Raw genomic sequence first — 19,196 nt, forward strand, 5'->3', positions numbered from 1 at the left:
AACGATTAGGTTTCTTTTTTACCAGCTGTATCTTATCTAATATTTTTAGCTGCCGGCTATAGACACTAAATATCGTAGATTTCAAGTGTCTGTCACAAAAATTATATATTGCTTAGTATCGAAAACAAAAAAATAATTTTGAATTTTTAAAGATACAAAAAAACGCCGGGCAAAATAAATTCTCTACATCAAAATTAGTCCTTTTATTTTCAAAGGCTGTAAATTTTCAATAAAAAAATATGTCGCTAATAATTATTCAATTTAAAGTTAAAGTAAAAATGACGTTAACAAAAAAAATAAGAAATCCAAAAACAAGATAAAAAAGTTTAAATATTATTCAACCATCAAACTTTTCTTCAAGGAATATCTTTATACATTTTTGTATTCTGCCATTTCGCATTTTTCTCACGGTTTATGTTATAAATATTTTGATGGATTATTTACGGCTTATGCAATATATTTAAACAGAGTAAAAAAATTTGAATAAATGTATAAACAAATAAAGAAATGAAACTTTCTGAAAAAATACAACGCATAGATGGATTAACGTTAATCCTACTTTTTATTATCCTTAAGGACATGAAAATATCGATGTAACGTACAGCAGTCGGCACATTTATATTCATGTATATATTTATATATATATAATAAAACAAAAATGCAATAACCGCCACGAGATATTTTATTCAGTACACATGAGACGAATAGATATCCGTGGCGCGTGGAACGTGCCATGATACTACTATAAACATATCGGCGAAACATGCAACTTCAACCAACACGCTTGCAATTGCTTAATATGAGATACTCTATTTTTTATTTATTTATTTATTTTCGCACTTTTAGATATATCATATATTTATATATACATATTATATATTTTTTTTTTCTGTACTTTTTTTTTTATACATATTCATTACAATCAAACAAACAAACACGCGTACATACATATATATTTATAAATTTTGGATTTTAACAAACCGTAAATCGGGCACTGTAAAAAATTTTCGGAGTGAATACGGAGTGGATTACTGTTTGTTTAATTAAATCCCTTGGAGTGAAATTTACTCCGAAGGGGAGTTTATTTTAATATTAAATCTTCGAATGCGGATTTTAGAAAATTTAAACCACTCCCAAATGACTCCGCTGAAAAGACAAACTCCCTGATTACTCCGTATGCGGAATGATTTTACTTAAAAACTTCGAAAGTACGAATGACGGAGGGGATTCAGATTTAAACGAAATCCGTAATCACTCCTAATTTACTCCTGATTTTTTTACAGTGTAATGAAAAAAAAATTATAATAACTAAGATTATTTGAATAATTAAAAAAACTTGAATACACTGAAAAAATATATATTCGTCGCAAATGAATCAATTTATTTGGGGATTTTTTTTTTTAATATTTCTTATTGACAAATAAATATATTTTGTACAATTCAATATGACAGTTGATTCAAATACTTTTATAATTTGACTGAAATGTATCATTTATTTGCAGTAAGTAAATGATATATTTGTAGTAAATATATATAATTGGTGACAAATAACGGAAAATTTGGCGATACTTGATATATATTTGAAGCATATGACCCAACTATTGTTTATTTGCAGCAATCTCGAGTCAGAATTTTTATTAACTTAAACTCTGTTTCAACCTAGTATAGTTTTTAGTCTGAACGTCAGGGTGAAATGGGTTTTAGAAGACAGAGAACTCCATTGAAATTAAACCCTATTTCAGTCCAGTAGCGCCTACATACGTTCGTTTTCAGATGAGTTAGGTTGAGAAAGGTTTTGAATTTAAACTGAAACAGTCTTCAATTTTAAATTAAACCCTGGTTCATTTTTTTTCGAACTTATTTAAGGCGTACTAGGATGAAACAGAGTTTTAAACTTCGGACTAAACCTTAGTTCTCTCCTCCTTACCCGAATTTCAGGCGAGTTAGGTTGAAAAAGGTTTTAAAACCGAGGCGGCAAATACCCACATCAAAAGGTTCAGGCTCCACAAGGCTCATATGGGGTTTTAATATTTCGACTCGGGATTGGATCATTTCTTTACCACAAATAAGCCACTTATTTCACGCAATTAAATGCTCAAATATTTTAAATCTTTCTAACGATTAAATATTTATTTTGCCATATCCAAATATACGATATCTTTGGCTCAAATAAATCTCCGTCGGCTCGGATAAATATTTTTTTCAGTGTACTAATTTTGAAAAATAAAAAAAAACTAAATTCATATTTTGATCTAATTGGATAAGAGAGAGTCGCTTGAGAAGAGTCCTCAGCTGTCTTTTGTAAAACTTAAGTTCATTTTTGAAAATATAGAGGACGTTAATTAAATATATCGTATTTTATAGAGGAATCTAAAAATTTAAATACCTATCGTAAGAAAGATTATCCAATTAGCTGATCTCGTAGTGCTTCAATTAAATGGACTATTAACGTGAAGCACTCTCGAGAATCGTTTTCGATATTTGATTTTTTCTTGTCTCTATAATTAAGGACGTATATATTTGAATATTGATAAAAAGTTGTCTTGGAAATAAAGAAATTTATCGTATAAAGAGCAATAAAAATAATATTGATATAATTTTATCAAAACCGATGCTGCAATTAAATTTTATTCCGCAAAAATGAGTTTCTCTAAAATTACGCAAATTCAATAACAAGATAAAATCGATTACATAATAGTTTACATTTACAAAGTTAACAAATTACACCCTTATGAAGTCCAATCTCGTAGCAATATCGTTAGGAGTTGGGCATTCGGTCCAAGGTCCACATCGGAACTATCCCGAATCGTAACTTACCCAAGTTGCTTTACTCTGAGAACTTTCTCAAACGCGATTATGCCGAGTTTACAGATCGTTTAGCACATTAATTGAGTGGACCATAATAAACTTTTTAATTATTCTCACCTTCACTAAAATTATCCGCCTCCAGTTCTCCCTTCTCAGCCGTCATCTTCAGTATCAACTCTTCCAGAAAAAAATAATTTTCTGACTCTTCTTACCTCCCCTAGATAAATTTTCAAATTTTTGAATCTGCGCCCCCTTCCCCCTATTAAAAAAAAAAACATTCCTAAACAACCAGTTGAGCTCAACCAGCAGTCAAAAATTGATATGAAACATTTGACATCTTGATGACGTCAAGTACACATCAAAATTTGAATTTAAATTTTTAGTTTTCTCCCACACGTAAAATTACATGTAAACTCCATGTAAAATAGCAGCTTTAATTTTACTTCAATTGTCCACGACACTGATATAAGCCGACGTTTAATAATTTTTGGATTTCTGAAAAAATGATAAATTATAAAAAAATAAATATTTTAAAAATTGCACTTGTAGGATTTTTAATTTTCTGGTTCATCAAATTTATATGATGCATGATACTGAAATTAGCAGACGTCTAATAATTTTTGGATTTTATTTTAGACAGTAAATTATAAGAAAAAAAAAATTTGAAAAAATTGCACCTGTAGTTTTTTAAATTCTCTACAAGTGCATATTTTTATTGTTGTTTTTTTCTGATTGATTTGTTGTAAAAGAAATCCAAAATTTTTAATCATCTGCTAACTTCAGGATCATCATGATACTGATATTAGCCAGTGGCTGACAATTTTTTGATTTTTTTTAAAAACGATGAATTATTAGAAAAAAAATATTCAAAAAAATTCCACCCAGAATATTTTCAATTTTACACATGTGCATATTTTTGGTTTTTTTTTTTTCGTAATTTATTAAGTAAAAAAAAAAATCAAAAAATTTTTTATTGTCTGCAAACTTCAAAATCATCAAACTTACATGTTTTCTTACGTATATAAGAGCTAAAAAGTTAGAAACTGATTTTTTTTATATACTGTGCGTCATCGAGACGTCAGAAGTTTCATTCAAATTTCTGAGCTGAAACTCTGGTTTCCCGGGCTTACTATAAGTACTACCGTCGGTAACATCACAGTCATTGTCGATAATTTCTCCAGCAGTTTTTCTCTTTATCCCCGCGAGAAAAGTCGCGCGCTAGACTATCGATAGCTCGATTACAGAACCCAAGCTGTTTCAATATGGCCGCCACAAAGCTGTCAGGAGCACAGTGATGTACTTGATACTAAACTGACAAATACATAATTTTTCTACTGATTTTTAATGAAATTTTTTACATAAACTAGTGTTTTTAATTAGTATTAATAACTAGGCTATCGAAATGTGACCATCATACGATGCATCGAAGTATAAAAACGTGATAATAAAATATAAATAGTGTCTAAATAAATAAACGTTTTGTAAAAACGGTGAGTCGCTCCGGAATCTTTATGTCAGTGTCTGATATTTTATTTACATTCATACTAATTACCCATACAATTATTCACTCATTTATTCATCAGTGTCAGTGTTTTAGTAAAATATTATACGAGCGCAGGATTGTCATTTAATATTCAAACACCGCAAATAATATTTTTGGTTGTCTTGCTCTCGGAGAAGCCATTTGTCTGTCGAACTCGTATCCTATGGACATTATCACTTTCTCGCTTACTCTTGCGATCTTTCTTTCCCTTTCTCCGGTTGTTTTTTTTTATGCCGAGGGTTTACTCAATCTTGGGTCGCGTGGCCTAAACGCCCCCGCATTATTATTATTATTATTATTATTTATATTATATTTTATTGTCATTTAAATGTGTCACATATTTATGATTAGAGCCAAAGAACTTGCACTTGCACTTGCACCTAATCTCCAAACATTTGAATTTCGGTTGCACTGGAAATTTTAATTGTTTGTTTATTAATTACTTATGTAGTAATTGAATTTTAATTATTAAATGCTCGCATGGATTTTAATTTTGTAAACAAACTAAAGTCGAGTGTGAAGCAGAAGTCTGACATCTGAAAAATTTTGAACTGAAGTTAATTAATAAAAAAAATGTATTGTAGACACATACGGAAATTTTTATGGGTCATTTTTCGCACATACGCTACTTAGTTGACAATATATATCATATATCTCACGTGGTCTCGTATTATGGAGTAGACATTAAATTTTCTTAGATTTCGTTTTCTTTATTTGTTAAAATATAAAATAAGTGTAAGATATATAACAGTAAATTTATAAAAATATGTTATAAAATTCTGATAAATTTATTTTTTATTACAGGCGGAGATTCGATTGCAAATAATTATAATCCAGACTTTCAGGTGAGTAAATTTACTTAAAAAAATAAATTATTCATTAATTAATTCTCATTTTTCATTGAAAAAATTTTGTGAGAAACTACTCTGGAATTTTAAGAAACGGAAATTTTTTTATGGATAATTATCACTGACAAAATTATGATACTGAAGTTGGCCGACGTCTGATAATTTTTAATTTCGTTTTTAAACAACAAATTATAAAAAAAAAAAAAAACTATATTAAAATTTGCACTGGTAGTTTTTTAAATGTTCTACATGTGCATATTTTTCGTTTTATTTTTTTTTTGTAATACTCCGGTGAAAAAAAAATCCGAAAATTTTCGATTGTGTGCCAACTTCTGGATCATAAAAAATTAAGTAAATATAATTTTTGCTGTTAAATTTAAATTAATGTACTTGAAGATCGAAACGTTTTCGCGGAACGAAAATAAGAAAAAAGAAATGAAAAGTAAAAAATCTACTGGATCTAGAATTCGGAAATGTTTCGCACCTCACCCGAAATTAACAGGCCACTCCAACTATCCCTAAATTTGCGTTTAGACACAAATTTTATGATTTATTTTCATTTTCGTTGCGTGAAAAACGTTCTGATCTTCAAGTACATTAAAGTTACGTATAATTAAATGAGTGTGAATGTAGCAGACATCAAAAAAATTTTAAACTATAAATAAATAGAGTAAATAATTGAAAAAACAATATTCTAAAAAAATGCACTTATTAATTTTAAAATTTTTTAAATGCGCATTTTTTAAAATTTTATTTTATTAATTATTTTACTCTATTTATTAATAATTTCGAATTTTTCTGATGTATGTTACATTCACACTCATATAATCTTCAATTTTAAGAAAACAATTAGTAAATTCAAATATAAACATTTTTTTTAATCTCCAATTTGCAGGGTAATTTTTTAAAAAAATTTCCGTATTTTAATTTACAATAAATTTTGACACTGAAGTTAGTCGACTTCTGATAATTTTTGAATTTTTTTAAAAACGATTAATTGTAAAAAAAATTGCACTATAGCTTTTTTATTTGTTTCCATGCGCATTGTAATTAATTTTTTGAAAAAGAAAATGAGTGTAAATGTAGCAGACATACGACAATTTTTAATTACATATAAAAAAATTAAATAATTAAAACAATAAAATTAAAAAAAATGCATGTACGGAATTTTGAATTGTCTAAACATGCATTTTTTTATTTTTATTTTAGAAACATTTTAATTCTTCATTTTGACGATTTAAAAATTGACAAATGTCCGCTAACTTTACTATCATAAAAAAAAATATACGATTTTTAATTGTCTGCTAACTTCAGTTTCATAATTTATTAATCACTGCTTCTTAAAACCATTGAAAAAATAACCAAGTTACCCAATTAGACACGTAATAGACTTAAAAATTGACAGAAATTCGAAGATTTATATTTTCTTTATATTTTTGAATGAAAAACGTTTTCTATTTGTAATTAAGTCGTTAAATTATAAAAAAAAAGGCTTCAAACGACTTAGAAATTATGCCCTTTATACTATTCAGTTTGAATTCTTTTGATTTAAAATTCTGTTTGCAAGCTCCACAAGAACACTGTTGGGTATGTGTAAAAAACTGAGTAAATTCAAATGTGTATTTTATTTTTTATTTGATTTTACTTTGTCCGATGTCTAATTTTAATTTATTATTCAATTTTTTCCGCTACTCAGTAGATTATTAATAAAAAACTACACAGTTTTTTTATAATCCTCATTATAATTTTTTGTGATACGAACACTGTACCCGTATCCACTTATCCGAGTATGTGTTTTCAGTCTTTTATTTTCTGTACTTTTAATAACCCACATGCCGTCTAACCAGATTCAGATATCAATCACTCTTTAACAGACATCTCTGATGCGATGCTTGAGATATTTTTCGCACAAAACAAAAAAAACTACGAAAATATCGCACTTGTAAATTTAAAATCGCTTACTATAATCATTCAAAATTAATTACAATACTTCCATTTGACCATTTTTCATTTTTCAATGGCATTATTCAAAATATCTCGTCGATAAAAAAAACATGAGTGTAAATGTAGCAGACATAAGACAATTTTTAAATTACATATAAAAAAATTGAAAAATTAAATTGATAATATAAAAAAAAATGCATGTACTGATTTTATAATTTTCGGAAAGTCCATTTGTTAAATTTTTCGTTAAATCAATTTCATTTTATTATTTAAAAATTTCAAAAATTGTCAGAGGTTTGCCAACTTTACTGTCATAAAAAAAACTTGAATTAAAATAACAATCAATTTTTTATTTTCATTGCAATTTATATCGTAGATCGCTTTTTTCCATCATAATGATTTCTCTATACAAAGTAATTGCATTTATATTCACGCAAATAACTCTCAAGTAATTTTTTTTTTATAATCTCATTCTACGACAGAAATATAATGGATACTTAATAATTAAATTAAAATTTTAATTAATTTTTAACTACCAATCAAATTTTCTCGTTTTCGTAACCCGGTTATAAAAATTTGCTCACATTTATCCAACTAATTTTTTATTAATTACAATATTTTTAGTTCACTTAATTTCATAATTCAATTATCAAGTGTAATTACTGTAGCAACTGACAGCAGAGAAAAAAAATTATCTGCTAACAGCCGAACCTGAAATAAATAAAATAATCAATTAAAATACTGCAAATTAACAGAAAAATGCTGGCATTTGTCAACATGCATTGTCAGCATTTTCTTTCACTGCTGATTGATTTCCAATTGCATGCACTTGATTATTCTAAAAAAATATACTAGACGTCAGCAATCGTCTATTAAAAACCAATTAACAAATTTTGCAAATTTGAAAATATTTAACTATCATTAGAAATTTTTCTTAACGTCTGTCGGCAACTTATCTACACTAGTTTAAAATTTTCTACTTAACCGATACCCCGGTCGACTTACCGGCTGTTGTACCGCCAGTAGATCTTTCTTGCCGACAGGGCTCGTATTTACCTGCAGCGGGTTCTTAGCATCCTTTTATACCGACACGAGTGATAGTGGAAGTGATTCGAGTCAGCGTTCAGTACGACACCGACTCTAGATATTTCTTATTTCTGGCTCCTGGAGAGTAATTCAGATTTTCCATTGGAAAATTAGCATCGAAATTTCCCCTGATATCTTCCGCTGACAATTTTTCCTGGAATAGAAAAAAAAGAATAAATTTCTGCTGGATTAATTGCCAAAATTTTGGTTTTATTAATTGAATTGCGGTTCATAAAATGTTGATAAGTAGCGAGAGTGGAGCGAAAAATTTCGAGTGGTAAAAAAATGTGGAAGCACCTGAGACGAGGAGATGATAAAAATAATATGACGGTAACTAATGATAAAGTAGCAAAGTTGGTTAGTTATAAAATAAGCAAATGGTACTTATGAATTATGTGGAGACGTATAATGTAAGCGAAATAAAATGAAAATAAACAAAATAAATAGTTGGCACTCAAGTTAAAGAGGCTCTTTCTGGTGTACGAAGTACGGTTGCAGTTAAAAGAGACAACGTTAAAGAGCATCAGTAGCAGGGCAAGTAGGATAGAGACTAACTGACCGCAAACCGTCGAGTATATTTTTTTCATGTTTTATTTTCTCGTTTTTCACATCGCACGGGATCCTATTCGTTCGTTAGTCTCGACTGGAGCAATGTGAGCCAGTCCATCGAGTTTTCTCGACTACTTTACTACTATTTTTATATTTTTTTCCTTCATTTTATTTTAGTTTACCTTTTTTGCTCTACATTTACTTCTGTTTAATTTTTCATTTCGGACAGATGGAATGGATGCGAGTAATATTCCGCTGGTTAAAATGTTTTATAAATAAAAATAAACATGAATATATTCATGTAAACGAGAACCGGGCAAAATGGGCCAACTAAAAATTCTGATATACATTTTTATCTCCAATGTATACGTTAGTCATTACATTTGTTAAATTGCAAAAATACAAAGAAAAAAAGGATTTCTTGGCGCGAGAAAAATTTTCAACTATGAAATGAAAACAAAAATTTCTTTAGGACTAGAAAAAATTTATTAGGGCAAGAAATTTTTCTTTGCTCCAAAAAAAAATTCTGTTTTCAATTCATAATGCGAAAAATTTTTTTCTGCGTACACTAGGAAAAATGTTGGCTCTAAACCTATCAATTTTTATTATGCTGTCGACCAAACTTGAAACAGGAAGTGAAGCATCAAAAAAATTATTATGCTCATACGAAAAATTATTATGCTGCATCACAATACTTACCGCACGCGAGAAACTTATCGATAAGCTCTAATGACAATTACTTTCATACATTATAATAATTGTGATGCGGCATATTAATTTTTCGTATGAGCATAATAAAAATTGGTACCCTGGTCAAAACACAAATTCTAGTTTAGTCCTCAAAAGCCTCAATTCCTTTGATGTTTTATAGGCCGCCCAGAAAGTAACTCTACTTTAGTACTCAAAATCTTCAATGAGAACTATGAGGTCTAATGCGAATAATTTATCGATTTTAAATTATAATTAAGACCTCAAAATCCTCAACGAATGAAAAGCTATAGTTCGGATTTTTCAAAATTTTAGATAGAAAAAGGCGGGGAGAGAATACGTTGAATGAGACTTTTGAGGTTCAAATGCGGATAAAATAATTCTTGTATGTTTTGAGTATTTTGAGGCCCTAATCGAGATTATTGTACTTCAGTTTAGTCCTCAAAGTGGTAAATTTGGTCGAAACTATCACTTTAAGGACTAAACTAGAATAACTTTCTATACTGTTGTCAATTTTCAAATTCTGAATTGATTCTCAAAAACCTCATTGAGAACTTTAAGAGTTACATCCGAATTAGTTTTTTAACTCGGGATAGGTTTAGAGCCAACATTTTTTCCGTGTATCAGCACTAAGTAAAAGATGTCAAGTCAACATTTATCGGGATTTTTTACATCAGACCCAAAATTCATTAACTCCACAGCCAACTTATTCTTAATTAAAAAGAAAAGAAGCCAAATTATATAAAACAAGTAAACATAATCCCGAAAACTTAGACCATATTTAGAATAATTCTCACGTTCAGACAAATATATGACGCACTCATTAACTCACAGCAGGTATACTAGAAAATGTAGTACAGAAGCGAAGTAGTATTCGCAGTAGTCAGAATAATAGAGAAGGGTATATAAGTTTTTATCCCCGTATTAGAAGTCATGGGTCGACATTTAATTACGTAATGTCAGGTGCATGTTGAATTCGAATAAACAAGGATTGAGGCTAGTCCACACTCACATCTGTAGCTGTACTAGCTGTTTGTATGAGTACGTTTTGTACCAAAGTTTGGACAAATGAGACTTGAAGAAGTACACCAGTACTTATGCACCTCTGTATATTGATACTTAAGATATATACATAAATATATATGTGTATGGGGTAGATGAATTATCAAATGTGTTTGTAATTACAGTATAGTTTCGTAGACACAACACACAACTATACAGACTACATATTCCCTTTTACTTCTTGTATGTAGTAACTTCACTCAGAAGTACTCTGTGCTCCCTCATCGTCCCCTTTTGTTACTTGCGATACTCTTGCTTCACAAACCCCCAAAGTTCTCTTATCCCTGTTAGCTTGCGTCAGGCGCTAATTAATTAAAGGATGCTACCAAACGAGGTTCGCGCTATTACACTACTGAAAATTTTTAACAATTTTAAAATTCATTTTTATCAAGACGTTCAAGACACATTTGCAAAAATTAAACCGCCAATTGTTGTACTTAAATAATTATTATTATTAACATATTTGTTTAAAAATTTGCTTATACACGGTAAGAAATGCATGGCGTTCAACACCATGCTGGTATGGTCTCAAGACAGATACTAAAATAGTATGTGAAATATTCCAAGACAGTATTGTAACGAGTCCCAGAAGTATGGCGTTATTTACTATACTGTATAGTACTGGAGCTATTGTATTGCTCACACGTATGCATAGCAGGCACGGCGAAACAGCATGGTCCTGAGACCCATACTACAATGCTACTAGTCTTTCCCGCCATAATTTCTGGCGTGTCAATCAATGTATATTATCGTATTACCACCAAAACTATATAGATGTCGTTAGACTAGGTTTATCGGCCAGAAGCAATGTGGATACGGCAATGCAGTATGGGCCTGACGGCCAAACTGACATTGCGGCGTCCGCGACAACTATCACCAATGTTACTATTCCCGTAATGGTTGAATCATCTATGCATACAATTTTATAACCTATAAAAATCTTCGATACCATACAGTATGGCGTTCCCGCCCATACTGGCATAGGGATATCCGCAAAATATTTCTTACCGTGTACTAATTTTTGGTACACTGAGAGAACAATTTATTTGAGCCAAACAAGATTTGTTTCAGGCAAATAAATCCCATATTTGAATGGACCCAATTTGTATTTATTTGAGACAAAGATATGGTTCATTTCAATGACATAACGATTTGTTTATAGTTAACAAATCTTTTTTTGGAATTTTTTTAACCAAGATTTGTTAACTATAAACAAATATATATTTAAATGAAATGAATGATTTTGTTCAGTCAAATAAATCTATTTATTTGGCTCAAATAAATTGTTCTCTCAGTGTATATTTGAATTTATATAAAATTATGAAGTATACACTGTAAAAAATTTAAGGAGTGAACGCGGAGTGGATGACTTTTTATTCATTTAATTCCTCCGGAGTGAATTTGGATTGAAATAATATCCGGATTCACTCCCGATTTTTTACAGTGTATTAATCTGAACAATTAAAATTAATTTATTGAAATAATTATCAAAATACTAAAAATAAAAATACGATGATCATCATAATAATAATAAAAATACTTGGTAAAATAAGCATATTGATGGAAGAGTATCGGTTTGTAAACTGATGGTGATTTCACTTTGCAATCTATATTAAATTTTCGAACGATCTAGCCACTATTGTGTCGACGATATTTCACCGGAAACTGCATCAGGCTGGGGTATGAAGGGCGCGGGCGGGTCGCTCGGTGGTTCGGGGGTGGAGGTGGCGAAGGCGCGGATCGCGAACGGGGGGTGAGGCGGCGGGCGGGCTACACTGGGAAGAATGCAACGCAGGGAAAAGGTTTGCGTGCACATGGCCTATACGCATGAGATTGTATTTGCGTTTGCCCAGGCAGTTACGTACTCGAGCGATAATTACATATCGACTGCCACGGCTGCTAACTGCGGTTCCAGGTATTTTTTACCTTGCGGCATAACGAGAACGACCGACGTAACGGTCTAACGTTAATGAATTACCCGACTGAGTAGTCTCTGCCAGCCCTTAAAAACTCTGACGACACGCCGGGCATAGCTTTTATACACTTTTCATATTTATTGTTCCAATTACATTCAAGTCCAATTTATCTATATATATATATATATATATAATATACTTTAACTATTTAATTAATATGAATTTTTTTGGTTGAAAGTTCGTTAGCTTATATTAGTTTAATAATATAAAATTGTATGACCCAATTTAATGTTCCAAGTACTTCGATCCTCATATTTTTTTAACTAAAAAATTCATATAGTAAAAAAAAAAAAATTTTTTAACGTTTGAGTTCTGGAACTGCTTCGAAATTTTATTATTACAGTAACCAGCAGTCGCGACGTGATTCCCCGAGTACAATTATTAAATTTGTTAAATAAGTTTTAAATTCAATCTGTCGTTGAATTATTGATGTTTAAAGTTCATGATAAAAACTGTCGATCGAGATAAAAATTTGATATTTTTTAAATAACTCGTGAATTTGAATCACTTGCAGATCTCTAAATGATGACTACTTAAATAGTTTAATTGAATGTATACCAGAGTTGCAAAATTTCATTTGCTCATTATAATTCAAGTCATTCATTTTTTTTTTTTTCGTTGATAAATTGAAATTTTAAATAATAAACTCGTGCTTTATCTTGTTTATTTAATTATCTAAATCAACAGTAACTATTTTTGTGTGGAAAAAAAAATTGTAAATCGAGATTGTTTGTAATGTGGGTTAAATTAATGCTAGTGAACTGATGGACGTGACGTTTGAAAATATTTCAACTTTTTCGTTCCTTTATTATTGCATATTATTTATTTTTTCCCCCAATAACACACTTTTCATGAAATATTATCCTCGTATGTTTTTATATGAAATTCAGTTGGTGAAATTAAAAAAATAATTTATTATTTTTATCAATTAACCAGCGGCATTCATATTAAACAAAATTCCGCGTTACGCGATATCATTTTGTGTATTTTGCCACGGAAATGTTTGTTTTTATTTTTTTTATTTTTTCTGACTTTTGAGTGTAGGGGTAAAAAAAACGAACGTGTTATAACATCTGGGATACACGAGCTCGTGTATTTTTTCAGTTTCATTTGTCACCGACGGACGTGTTTTACAAATGTACAAAAGAAATGAATAATAATAACAGCCATGACGTTACTCGGCAGCTACTAAGTCAATTAAAAAATAATTAACTTTCATCAAATATTCTCGTAAGTTTTTTTTTATTTAGCCTTTTTTTCGCGCTAACCGACCTCACTCGCCTGTGTAATGTGTGTACAACCTACAGTCTTCTGTTATGCCGCTAATTTATTACTTTCTGTACATGAACAAGTAAAACAGAATTTAATTCAAACATTAATTATGTTTCTTTATATTTTTAAAATTAATTTCTACAAAAGAATGGAAATTATCCAGAGATATTAAGCTTTTAAATTCAAATATAAATGACTTTTTGGACAGACAGGTTAAATAAAATATTTATCTAATTTTAAAATTATAACGGTGGCTAGAAAATTTTAATACTAACGTCAGCTGTCGTAATTTGAAATCGTCCAAGAAATATTATCAAGTATATATGCATTGATGTGTTATTTTAAAATAACTAAATTTAAAAATTTATGACACACTTGGGTTTCGTAAAATGACATTTGACGTTTATTTATTTTTAATTTTTAAAAAATTAATTTCTGCATTAGTTATTAGAGCAGCTCATAATTTTATGATGAAAAAATCCCTAGTGTCGTTTAAGTAAACACGTAAACTTATGGTACAAATTTTTTTTTATTGAAAAAAAGTTTGATTGGGGTGAGGGCAAATGGGGAGGCTCCAAAAAATAATTCTTTTGATCTCGAGTAGGGTAGAAGTAGCATTTGTGGCCACTACTCCATTTTTGGACATTTAATACTCTATTTTAATTAATGAAGAAGTATAAAATAAAATTTCCATTGCAATAGTGTGATAAGAGTATCTTTGCACACATGTGTAAAATTAATTATGTCGCTGTGTCTTTTACAAGTTACTTTATTAAAATTTTTCGAGTGTCCAAAACTGGTCAAAAAAGGTACTACCCTATATCACTCTCTAGAAGTGAATTAGTGAAATTCACTAGCAAATGGTGAATAGTCACTAATTCAGAGTTATAGTCGTACTACTTTTTGGAGTAAGTGGTACGACTATTACTCCGAAATTCACTAATTTTCACTGATTCACTTCTAGAATGCAGATACTACGGTATTTCTATTATTTCTGAAGAAAAAACACGTTTTCAATTGCCGTTCAATTCCCGAGTCAAAAAACAAATTCGGATTCAAGTCTCAAAGCTCGTAATGAGGGTTTTGAGGATCAATTTAGAATTTGAAGATTGAAAACAGTGTAGAAAGTTATTGTAGTTTAGTCCTTGAAGTAGTAGCTACGACCAATTTTACCACTTTGAGGACTAAACTCAAGTAACATAATCTGGATTAGAGCCTCAAAATACTCAAAACATACAGGAATAATTTTATCCACATTTTTGAACCTCAAAAGTCTTATTCGACGTATTCTCTCCCCTCCCTTTTCTATCTAAAATTTTAAAAAATTCGAAATATAACTTTTGATTCATTGAGGATTTTGAGGTCTTACTTATAATTTGAAATCAAAAAATTATTCGCATTGAGACCTCATAGTTCTCATTGAGGATTTCGAGTATTAAAGTAGAGTTACTTTCTGGGCGGCAAATAAAACATCAAAAGAATTGAGGCTTTTGAAGACTAAAATAGAATTTGTTCTTTGACTCGGGTAATTTTTTATTTTTTTGAAAACTTAATCTTTGAGTGCGAAAACATCGAAAAATGAAATTAAAAAAAAATTCTTTTTTAAATATTTTTCAAATATATGACCCGGTTATTCCAGACTTGAAAATTTATTGCATAAGCAGTTAATTAAAAGACAGAATAACAAAAAAAAAAATATTTTTAGATTCAATTGGAAATAAAATTATTTATAAAAATACACAGGTCGCTCTATTTAGAATTAACAAATTAACTTCTATTTCCATTTATAAATTCAAATTGACATTTCAACATAACATGGCAGTTATCGAGCCTTTTTTACAGTTATGAAGTTTGCATAGATAAATTTAATAAGCCATTTATTAATAAATTGCACACTAAATTTATTTATACATTCAATAAAACATTTATTATTGAATCATACCGATGTATATATACAAGTGTCCTGTTGTATAATTTGAACTTTACTCATCCCGAGTCGACCCAGTGTCCAGTACAATATCATATTTATTTAAGACATTATTGATTTACACTCAAGTCAATCTCTACAGAGGTTGGTCTACATGTAGTAAAAATCAAAGTGTTTTGAGGTTTATCGTATAACGATTTTGTCACTCTTTTTCATGTGGCTGAGTTTTATTACTTGAGTTATGTGACACTAGTCATAATATAATCATAAAGATTTAAAAAGATATTGTGTTACATAATTCTTACTCTCGACATAACAAATTCATTGTTTATTATATTTCATTTGAATATATACAACAGTATAAAAAATTATATTATTTTATTATGTCATATAATATATATTCATAGCTTTCTTTTCCCATCAGTAGCTTTTTTTTTTCTTTTTTTACAATTTTATTAAATTTAAAGTCCAAGAGAATATCAGATAAAATAAAATCTGAAAATAGGAAAAGCGTAATAATAATGATAATTAATAATAATAACAACGATAAAAAAAATAAAATTACTAGTCATTGAACCGTCAAGTCTATAGCTCAGATTCAATTACCAATTACTTTGACGAAACATTTCCAGTGGTAGTTTGTGCCTGGAAGCGCTTTACCAATTAACGGTGGGATCACATTTCTCACAGCCATTCGGACCATCAATAACAACAATGTAGAATAATTTTGGTTTGCCCATCGTCTCTATGTTATATTGTGTAATATATAATATATAATAATAATAATAATAGTAATAATAATAATAATGGTAATAAATAGCCATCTCTCACATATTATGACAAAATGTTTTAAAGTAATAGATGTGATATGACAAATAATAACTCAACCAATCGAGCTCTCGCTGGATGCTCTGTACAACCACATGATTTATCTCGTAATTACATCGAACATTCTGTAATAAATATCGATTATAAAAAACCAATTGATTTATCATGGTTAGTTAAGTGCTTTTTTTTATGACTCGATGATGAAATTTTATTTTGGATTAATTGAGTCGTTACTTTTTGGTGAAATATTTATTTTATATTCATTTTTATTGGTATCATTTTAATTTATTTTTTGAAGGGTTAATATTTCATGTATTTTATTTATTATTATTATTATTATTATTATTCATTGGTTTATTGAAATTAAAATTTTGTAATTTATATTTGAAATTTTAACTTAATTATAATTTTAAAAAAATTTATATCAGATTCAAAGTATTCTATAGCTAATTAAATTAATTTATTATCACCCTAAGTTAATTTGTTGAAACTTATTTATAGCAATTAAATATTAAAGTCATATCTAAATGGGATTTTGCTTATCACGAATAGGGAAAGGTTAAACGAAATGGGGATGTTAAGACAATAACGGGGATGATGGGGCTTTAATCAACCTTAATTACTTTATTTAAACTCGAATTTTCAAATAATAAATTCTACTTATTGTCCCGAAATTTCAAAAATTTCATTTTCTCAGCTTATAATATTTTTTCAAAATGAACAAAATTTTCGTGACCAGTCAACATAATTAAATCAAACAGTTTAGTTACCTAATAAACATTGACTATAAAAACATTAAATTCAAATTCAAAAAATTCGACCGCCATTTTCCAAGTTAATGAAAAAAGTCGCGTTCTTAGTCGCGAGTGCTAAAATAAGTAACGCGTGTCATAAATAATTCCGCGATTTTTTTTTATTACCAACGAGTCCCGTAGTTGCCAGTTAATTTTGTTTGCCAAATAAAAGTTTTCAATTGTATAACAACCGTTCCACGGTAATTCTCGGGTATATATGCAGCTAAATATAACATAAAAGTGCTTTTCATAGAATCCACTTAAATGTCGACACTCGGAGCATGCAACTTATATGCAAACTACATTCGCAAATAAATACATATCTACATTAGTTCAACTACATACTCGTCCTCTTATCCCTTTATCAGTTACAGTTCTTGTTTCTCACGTAATTAGCAGTTAAAAAAAATAAAGAAAACATTTCTGCCAAGTGTCTGGATCCAAACAGACATTTATGATGTTTATGTAACATTATTACCGAAAGTTTTCATTAGAACCGATGATTGACGTTAGAAAGGTTCATAATTAGCTGAATATTAAGAGTGTCTATTTCTAAGAAAAGTTCATTATTTTCAACGCATGTCACAAGTTTGGCTCGCGAAATCTGACAACAATTTATTAGAAGTTATTGGATACAGCCGATGTGTTTAATTATTAAATATATAAAATTTCAAATGTTGTCAGCAGTATTTTCGGTGTTCGTAACAGTTTATGGGTAAAAAATATGCTAAGAAAATATATATGGGGTAAATATTCCGAGTTAAACGTAACATATATCCGTTTCTTTTTCCTATTTCCGGCTTTATATTTCGTGGTATCCATGCGTGACGTCATCATCAAAATACGTGATGGGAGTTTTAAGATCGGCAGGGTGAGGGAATCAGGTGGGTTGGAAAAAAAAAGACTGTAAGCAACGTAAAAAGTAAATGTGTATTCACCGGCATCCGAGAATCCTCCGGTTTGTGGACTCGGAACTGAGTTGGGTAATACTGAGGGTGCGTACTCTTTACGACGGGACAGGTTTGACCTCTATAAGATATAAACTGTATAAGTTGTGGTCGTGGTGAAAATAAAGTTGTTGCTGGAATAGGTTTATATGGGATACGAAGAAAAGAAAAGAACAGAAGGGAGGGGTAGAGAAGTGAAAGGGGATGCAAGCAAGAGGAAATCTTAGGTTATTTTGATATAACCCTCAGTGTGTGACTTTTCTACGCCGACAAGTCTATTTATTTTCGTTATCGGCCACCGAAAACCCGGGATCACTCACGACATTGATAAATGCCTGTTGAAAATACAATAATCCGGATAATATTAAATCATTAAGATCTTTTACAGAGTCCATGGCTTGTTTTCCATCAGTTTGTCATGGACTTGTTCAATTTTTTTACGCCTTTTTAGTTTTTCAGAGCTAAAAAAATTTCCGCTTTCTATTCTCAAAATTAAAGAATTCATTTTTCTTACAATATAAAAAAAAAACAATAATCAGATATTGTCATGGTGAAAACTGGGTATTTTACTAAAAAAATTTAATAACTGGTTTGATATTTCTTATGTGATATATATCTATATTTTTTGTTTTTTATAATAAGTAATAAGTAAAAAAGACTTGGTTCATAGAAGATGATGAAATTTGGATTTAGCTTGCAGAAAAAATGAGATGACAGTTGAGTAACGACAGAAACGGATGAGTTTTAATATCACCCCGCAACTAAGCGAGATATCTGTTCATGGTGTCAGTTCACGTGGATTTACTAAGCTTTACAGATTGTGGTTTCGAGACTTTGAGAAGTAAATCATAGTATGATGCCCCGTACTATCATCCTTTGCTGCGCATTCCACTCTTTCTCTCCC

General features: G+C 29.7%; 1 protein-coding gene and 1 long non-coding RNA gene across 8 annotated transcripts in view; one reads left to right on the forward strand and one right to left on the reverse strand.

Moving 5' to 3' along the window:
* LOC130678584 (tyrosine-protein phosphatase Lar) overlaps positions 1–19,196 on the forward strand; it is a 297,465-nt gene that overhangs the window by 101,764 nt on the left and 176,505 nt on the right. For 6 of the 7 annotated variants that reach the window (XM_057485893.1, XM_057485899.1, XM_057485895.1 and 3 more), the window contains exons 1-2: positions 4,090–4,298; positions 5,156–5,196. The gene's annotated coding sequence lies outside the window, so the exon portion shown is untranslated. Of the gene's footprint in view, positions 1–4,089; positions 4,299–5,155; positions 5,197–19,196 lie in introns of those variants that run through there. The other variant, XM_057485894.1, reaches the window with a different exon arrangement.
* LOC130678615 (uncharacterized) overlaps positions 6,462–19,196 on the reverse strand; it is a 33,239-nt gene continuing 20,504 nt past the window's right edge. The window contains exons 2-3 of the long non-coding RNA XR_008991850.1: positions 8,149–8,383; positions 6,462–7,854 (exon numbers count right to left, since the gene is read on the reverse strand). This is a non-coding gene — a long non-coding RNA (uncharacterized LOC130678615). The remainder of the gene's footprint in view (positions 7,855–8,148; positions 8,384–19,196) is intronic.

Source organism: Microplitis mediator, chromosome 2, assembly GCF_029852145.1.
Source record: "Microplitis mediator isolate UGA2020A chromosome 2, iyMicMedi2.1, whole genome shotgun sequence".
Taxonomy (NCBI): domain Eukaryota; kingdom Metazoa; phylum Arthropoda; class Insecta; order Hymenoptera; family Braconidae; genus Microplitis; species Microplitis mediator.